Here is an 8,717-nt window from a genome sequence, read left to right on the forward strand (position 1 = left end):
TTGAGGTTCTTGCATCAGTTAAAGAAGTTGAAGCATGATAATACACCCATTTCGAACTAAAAGTTGCAAAAATAAATAAAGGACAGAAATGAGTGGCAGAAGGGTTACTGCATCCTACAATTTTTTGCAGATGGGCCCGAAATTCCTGCAACCGAAACATGGAACATTAGGCTACGCATTGTCACCCAACAAAATATTCCCAATGACAGGTGCACCGCAACAAAAGGAGGATACAAAAAAGGATCTCGATTAACACCAACAACAAACACCTAGGTACGACAACAATAGGAGGGTACAAAAAAGCGCATCCAACAAGAGCAAGACCGTAACAACTACAGAAGTAAATAAACAGAAGCTGCTAGCGACATGACCTAGTTCTTCTTCTATCCTAGCTCGGCCACCGACATCATCTTCCCCGGCCGGTGTTCCGACGTCCGCGCGCTGCCACCGCTCCCTGGACATCGACCACATCTGATCTATCCTTCACACAAAGATTCAACATGAAAGAACCTCAAAATCGTACTCTTACAGAAAAGTTCAGGACACTATTGAAATGAAGATTGCAAAATGAAGAAGCAGCCAATGTATACCATTACCAGGCAATCTCTATCACCCGCCGGCTGGCAGCTGACCTGAGCATCTACCTCGACACGACGAGAAGCCGTAGATAGATGCCACGAGCACATACATACATCTCCGCCGAGCTTGGACAGAAGAGGGGAGACCAGGAGGGGAACACCTCCGGCCGGTCCCCCGAGGGGGCTGGCCACGGGAGCCGCTGGTGGTTTTATAGCAGGCTTGTCGCGGCAGGGAAGGGTACGCGCATGGACTAGTTGAAGCCATGCAGGCATGGGGTGCCGTAGTGGCCAGTGGATCTATCATATGCACGGCTAGAACAGCGTAGCTCGTGTCGTTTCTCTAGGGGCATGGGCCGCCATGCCGTGCCCTGAGCTCTGAGCTCTGACTCTGAGGGAGATCGTGCATGCATGCATCAGTGCAGGTGTTGCTTGTTCCATGCAAAGGCCTTGTCGTCTCCTTTGACGCTCGGGAAAAGGCCCGAGATTCTCCCACGAGCGGGCGGTGCAAGTTCCATGCAGAAAACAAAACAAAACAACTCAAATTGAGTGCAAGATGCGCCACACCATACACTTGCACAGATATGGCGCCATGTACCTCTGCTGAACTGATGATCAACGTGCAATCTGCATATCATAAAATGATCAGCTGATGCAGGGTAAAGGGGTAAAGGCGATTCATGGGATGAACTAGGAGCATTAGGGCATCTTCAACGCGGACCTTAAACCGTCAGCATCTGTCCAGAGGTACGGACCTATTTTATCTTCCAATGCGATGCCTCGTTCGTCCATGGGCCGGTCAGGCGTCCGTTTTTTGGCAAACCAAAAGAAAACCGGGGGTTGGGGGGGGGGGGGTGCGAGTCCAGGTCGCCGCCACATAGGACTCTCACACCCCGACCCACTCAAAGCTTCCTTCCGATTCACTTTTCTTCCACTTTGCCTCTGCACCCCGTTTGCTTTGCTTTGCATCCTTCACATCTGTCATCGCGGTTGTCCTCTACGACCGTCGTCACATAGGACTCTCACACCCCTAGTCCATTCAAATACCCCTTTCGGTTAAATTTTCTTCCACTTCATCCCTGTTCACCCCTCCCCCCTTTGCTCTGCATCTGCATGCTCTTCGAACGCCGTCGCTGCTATCCTCTCCAACCACTGTCACGTAGGACTCCGACACCCCCGACCCGCTCAAACCCGCCTTCCGGTCCACTTTTCTTCCACTTTGCGCCTACTCCCCCTTTGATTTGCATCCACATCCTCCTCTTCTGCCATGGTCATTATCCTCTCCGACCGCGGCCGCGTAGGACTCCGACACCCCGGCCCACTCAAATCCCCCTCTTGGTCCACTTTTCTTCCCTACCCCTTCCACATTTGCTTTGCATTTGCATCCTCCTCGTCCCTCGTCGTCGTTGTCCTCTTCAACCACCCGTCACATAGGACTCCGACACCCCTAACCCACTCAAATCCCCCTTTTGGCCTTTTTTACTTCCACTCCGCCCTTGCTTCCCTCTCCCCTCTTTGCTTTGCATCCACATCCTCCTCGTGTGTCGTCCTCGATGTCCTCTCCTCTCAACGCCATGTAGGACTTCAACACCCCCGGCCATACAAATCCCCCCTTCCCTTCCACTTTTCTTCCACTCCGGCCCCACTCCCACACTTGCTTTGCATCCGCATCCTCCTCGTGTGTCGTGCCACTGTATGACAGTGTCACACACCGAGGGTGGCTTATCCAAGGGGAACCTGTCAATCAGCCCGTCAGTGGGCGCCTTAGGCCGACCAGAAGACAAAGACAGGAGGAAGCAAGATGGCGACCTATAGGTGGTTATGGGACCTTCGTGAACTCCAAGACATGTGGGCGGCTAGATAGATTGCATCTCCCTCATTTAAACCCTAACTCCTACCGTGTATATAAGGGGGAGCTAGGGGCCCTTATACACATCTACTCCCTGGTAGAATAACTCCCGGTAGAATTATACACATCCCCATCTACACCACTGTACTCCCTCACATGAGGTATCTGCTACTTGGTGTAGATGTTGGGTTTTCCCCAAAGAGGAAGGTTCAAGTAGTATAGTAGCAGCTGGTATTTTCCCCCACTTAAGAATCAAGATTTATCGAACCAATAGTAGGGGCCACACAAACAAGATAAAACGATACCTGCACACACATAAAGCAAATGCTTGCGCCCGACAAGGCAAGAAGGTTGTCTATCCCCCTGTCCCCGTAGATTGGAGGGATTAAATATGGGGATTTCTATTTTCGTGCCCCTCCTTCCTTAGTTCTACTCATTTTTTTCCACCCGTCTAAATTTTCTCACTTTACCCTCCTCCACTCATCCGCGCTTCACAAAAGGCCAAACCGTGCCTTGTCGTCCGTCCAAAGCCTTTGACCGTCACTACGCTGGTGCTGGCGTGTGGGACTGACATTTAATGTTGCATGCATTTGCATTGCCGGCTCATTCCTGAACACAGTCGCGTGGGACCCACATTTTTGTTGGGGAATGTTTCATGGGAAACAAAAATGTCCTATGCACACGAAGACCTATCATGGTGATGTCCATCTACGAGAGGAGATTAGATCTACGTACCCTTGTAGATCGCTAAACGGGAAGCGTTAAGAAACGCGGTTGATGTAGTGGTACAACTTCGTGATTCAAATCACCGTCGTCCCACGATTCGTTCTGATCTAGCGCCGAACGGACCACACCTCCGCGTTCAGCACACGTACAGCTCGATGACGATCTCGGCCTTCTTGATCCAGCAAGAGAGACAGAGAAGTAGATGAGTTCTCCGGTAGCGTGACGGTGCTCCGGTGGTGGTGATGATCTACTCCTGCACGGCTCCGCCCGAGCTCCGCAGAAATCCGATCTAGAGGTAAAACTACGTGGTATAGGTTTGAGTTGCACGTGGCAAAAGTTGTGTCTCAAAAGCCCTAAAACCACCAGTATATATAGGAGGAGGGGAGGGGCTAGCCTTGGGGCTCAAGGAGCCCCTTGGTGCGCCGGCCGAAGGGAGGAGGTGGACTCCACCCCAATTCGGTTTGGGGGAACGAGTCCACTCCTTCCTTCCCACCTCCCTCTTTCCTTTTTTTCCTTTGGTGTTTTTCCACTTGTGGTGCCATGGACCTATTGGGCTGGCCTCACCAGCCCACTAAGGGCTGGTGCGCAACCCTAGGGTCACTGGGCTCACTCCCGGGTGGGTGGGCCCCTCCCGGTGAATACCCGGTACCCATTCGTCACTCCCGGTACACTGCCGGTAATGCCCGAAACTTTCCGGTGACCAAATGAAACCATCCTATATATCAATCTTTGTTTCCAGACCATTCCGGAAACCCTCGCGACGTCTGTGATCTCATCCGGGACTCCGAAAAACATTCGGTAACCACACATATAACTCAACTATACTAAAACATCATCGAACCTTAAGTGTGCAGACCCTGCGGGTTCGAGAACTATGTAGACATGACCCAAGACACTCCTCGGTCAATATCCAATAGCGGTACCTGGATGCCCATATTGGATCCTACATATTCTCCGAAGATCATGTCGGTTGAACCTCAGTGCCAAGGATTCATATAATCCTGTATGTCATTCCCTTTGTCCTTCGGTATGTTACTTGCCCGAGATTCGATCGTCGGTATCCGCATACCTATTTCAATCTCGTTACCGAAAAGTCTCTTTACTCGTTTCGTAATACAAGATCCCATGACTTACACTTAGTCACATTGCTTGCAAGGCTTGTTTGTGATGTTGTATTAACGAGTGGGCCCCGAGATACCTCTCCGTCACACGGAGTGACAAATCCCAGTCTTGATCCATACTAACTCAACGGACACCTTCGGAGATACCTGTAGAGCACCTTTACAGTCACCCAGTCACGTTGCGACGTTTGATACACACAAGGTATTCCTCTGGTGCCAGTGACTTATACGATCTCATGGTCATAGGAATAAATACTTGACATGCAGAAAACAATAGCAACAAAATGACACGATCACATGCTACGTTCATAGTTTGGGTCTAGTCCATCACATGATTCTCCTAATGATGTGATCCAGTTATCAAGTGACAACACTTGCATATAGTCAGAAAACCTTGACTATCCTTGATCAACTGGCTAGCCAACTAGAGGCTCGCTAGGGACATTGTTTTGTCTATGTATCCACACATGTATCTATGTTTTCATTTAATACAATTATAGCATGGATACTAAACGATTATCTTGAAACAGGAAATATAATAATAACTATTTTATCATTGCCTCTAGGGCATATTTCCAACAATTTTCATCGCATGATTTATTGATTTCACGTCAACGGTTGATCCTACACGGTGCGTGGCTTGCTCGTGAGACCCACCGGTATGCAAAATTGAATCAACCTCTCCTACTGTTTCCACATAAGCCACTGCTCGTGGTTTCACACACTGGAAGTCGCGTTGCCTCGCCCATTAATGGTGGCTAAACACCGCAACCCAACTCCTCCCATGTCATATATGCACCCCTCATCCCATTTTGCAGCTCGTATCCACAACCTTATGCGTTGCTGGCACCACTGCAGCACAAACCCTAGCCCCCCTCTCCCTCCTTGCTGCCTCTTGAGCTTGCGTTGGTTTTTCCCTTGAAGAGGAAAGGGTGATGCAGCACAGGAGGAGTAAATATTTCCCTCAGTTTGAGAACCAAGGTATCAATCCTGTAGGAGAATCGCGTCAAGTCCAGAGTACCTGCGCAAACATAAAAGAGCTTGCACCCAACACTATAAAGGGGTTGTCAATCCCTTCAAGATTGATTGAAAAGTGAGATCTGAAGGCGGAAAGTGCAACGAAGTAAAAGAGTAAGGCTGAAAATATGGTGTGAAGTAGACCCGGGGGCCATAGTGTTCACTAGAGGCTTCTCTCAAAATAGAAAATATTACGGTGGGTGAACAAATTACTGTCGAGCAATTGATAGAACCGTGCAAAGTCATGACGATATCTAAGGCAATGATCATACATCTAGGCATCACGTCCGAGACAAGTAGACCGATACTTTCTGCATCTACTACTATTACTCCACACATCGACCGCTATCCAGCATGCATCTAGTATTTTGAGTTCATGATGAACAGAGTAACGCCTTAAGCAAGATGACATGATGTAGAGGGATAAACTCAAACCAATGATGAAAACCCCATCTTTTTACCCTTGATGGAAACAACACGATGCGTGCCTCGCTGCCCCTTTTGTCACTGGGAGAGGTCACCGCACGGTATGAACCCAAAACCAAGCACTTCTCCCATTGCAAGAATCATAGATCAAGTTGGCCAAACAAAACCCACAACTCGAAGAGAATTACAAGGATATGAAATCATGCATAAGAGAGATCATAAGAAACTCAAATAAGAATCATAGATAATCTGATCATAAATCCACAATTCATCAGATCTCGACAAACACACCGCAAAGAAGATTACATCGGATAGATCTCCATGAAGGTCATGGAGAACTTTGTATTGAAGATCCAAGAGAGAGAAGAATCCATCTAGCTACTAGCTTTGAACCCGAAGGTCTATGGTGAACTACTCACGCATCATCGGAGAGGTCATGGTGTTGATGAAGAAGCCCTTCGTATCCGAATCCCCCCTCCGGCAGGGCACCAGAACGTGCCGGGTGGGATCTTGCGGAGACAGAAGCTTGCCGCGGTGGAAAAGTATTTTCGTGGATCTCTCTCGCAGTTTTGGAATTTTTTTGAATTTATAGGTGGAAGAGGTAGGGCAGACGTGCCACAGGGGGCCCACAAGCCTACTAGGCGCGGGCCACCTGGCCACGCCTAGGGGGCTTGTGGGGTCCCCTCCTGGCCCCTGCCTTGGTTCTCAAGTCTGGCGCGTATCTTCTGTTCTGGAAAAAATCTTTTCGGAAGTTTTATTCCATTTGGACACTGTTTAAAATCCTCCTCTGAAAAGGGTCAAAAACACGGAAAAACCAGGTACTGGCACTTGGCACTGAGTAAATAAGTTAGTCCCAGAAAAAGATATAAAAGGCATACAAAACATCCAAAGTTTGACAAGATAATATCATGGAACCATCAAAAATTATAGATATGTTGGAGACGTATCAAGCATCCCCAAGCTTAACTCCTGCTCGTCCTCGAGTAGGGAAGTGATAAAGACTGAATTTTTGATGTGGAATGCTACCTAGCATAGTTGTCATTTGTAACTTCTTTCATGTGACATGAATGTTCAGACCCATAAGATTCAAAATAATAGTTTGCTATTGACATGAAAACAATAATACTTCAAGCAAACTAGCAAGGTAATCATGAAATTTCGAAGTAACAAGGCCAAAGAAAGTTATCCCTACAAAATCATATAGTCTGGCTATGCTCCATCATCCTCACACAACTAATTTAAATCATGCACAACCCCGGTATTGGCCAAGTAATTGTTTTCGCACTCTTACTTTCTCAAACCTTTTACAACTATCACGCAATACATGAGCGTGAGCCATGGATGTAGCACTATAGGTGGAATAGAATGTGGTGGTGGTTGTGAGACAAAAAAGGAGGAGATGGTCACATTGACTTGGCGTATCAAAGGGCTATGGATATGCCCATTAATAGATATCAATGTGAATGAGTATGGATTGCCATACAAAGGGTGCACTAGAGCTATAAGTATGTGAAAGCTCAAAAGGAGAACTAGTGGGTGTGCATCCAACTTGCTTGCTCACGAAGACCTAGGGCAATTTGAGGAAGCCCATCATTGGAATATACAAGCCAAGTTATATAATAAATATTCCTACTAGTATATGGTGGTGACAAAACAAGAGGCTCTCAATCATGAAGAACATGGTGCTATTATGAAGCACAAGTGTGGAAAAAGATAGTACCATTGTCCCTTCTCTCTTTTTCTCTTTTTTTTATTTGGGCTCTTTGGCATCTTTTTTTCTCTTCTCTTTTTTTTGGGCTCTTTTGGCTCTTTTTTTTATTTCCTCACATGGGACAATGCTCTAATAATGATGATCATCACACTTTTATTTACTCATGATACGTCTCCAACGTATCTATAATTTTTGATGGTTCCATGCTATTATCTTGTCAACTTTGGATGTTTTATATGCATGAATATGCTATTTTATATCTTTTTTGGGACTAACCTATTAACTCAGTGCCAAGTGCCAGTTTATGTTTTCTGTGTTTTTGGCCCATTTTCAGACGGAGTCCAAATGGAATGAAACTTTACGATGATTTTTTTGGACCAAAAGAGACCCCCGAAGCTTTGGAAGAAGGTCATATGGGCCACGAGGGAGTCACAAGCCCTCACGCCACCACCACCCCCCGGTGGTGGCGAGCAGGCTGGTGACCTCCTCGTGGGCCCAACTGACGCAATTCCACCGCCATAAATTCCTATAAATTCAGAAACCCCCAAAAAGAAACCTAGACCGGGAGTTCCGCCGCCGCAAGCCTCTGTAGCCACCAAAAACCAATCTGGAGCCCGTTCCGGCACCCTGCTGGAGGGGGAATCCATCTCCGGTGGCCATCTTCATCATCCCGACAATCTCCATGACGAGGAGGGAGTAATTCTCCCTCGGGGCTGAGGGTATGTACCAGTAGCTATGTGTTTGATCTCTCTCTCTCGTGTTCTTGAGATGTCTTGATCTTGATGTACCATGGGCTTTGCTACTATAGTTGGATCTTATGATGTTCTTCCCCTTCTCCCTCTTGTAATGAATTGAGTTTCCCCTTTGGAGTTATCTTATCGGATTGAGTCTTTGAGAACACTTGATGTATGTCTTGCACGTGTCTATCTGCTGTGATCAACTTGCGGGTTTGTGACATTTGGAACCTATGCATATGGGTTGGCACACATTTGATTCATGTGAGTACTCGATGTATGTTTTGGTGCTCAACTTGTGGGTTCGTGACATTAGGAACCTATGCATAGGGGTTGGCACACGTTTTGACTCTCCGGTAGAAAATTTGGGGCACTCTTTGAAGTTCTATGTGTTGGTTGAATAGATGATTCTGATATTATGTGATGCATATCGTATAATCATGCCCACGGATACTTGAGGTGAGAATGGAGTATCTAGGTGACATTAGGGTCTTGGTTGACATGTATCTTAAGGTGTTATTCTAGTACGAACTCTTGAATAGATCGATTAGAAAGAAT

At 47.1% G+C, this 8,717-nt stretch overlaps 1 long non-coding RNA gene across 1 annotated transcript; it reads right to left on the reverse strand.

The window, feature by feature from the left end:
- Positions 1 to 231: 231 nt before the first annotated feature.
- Positions 232 to 870, reverse strand: LOC123431109. The gene is made up of 2 exons (XR_006623037.1): positions 597 to 870; positions 232 to 481 (listed from the first exon to the last, which is right to left on the reverse strand). It is a non-coding gene; the product is annotated as an uncharacterized LOC123431109 (long non-coding RNA).
- Between the last annotated feature and the right edge of the window lie 7,847 nt (positions 871 to 8,717).

Source organism: Hordeum vulgare, chromosome 2H (genome assembly GCF_904849725.1).
Source record: "Hordeum vulgare subsp. vulgare chromosome 2H, MorexV3_pseudomolecules_assembly, whole genome shotgun sequence".
In the NCBI taxonomy this organism is placed as follows: Eukaryota; Viridiplantae; Streptophyta; class Magnoliopsida; order Poales; family Poaceae; genus Hordeum; species Hordeum vulgare.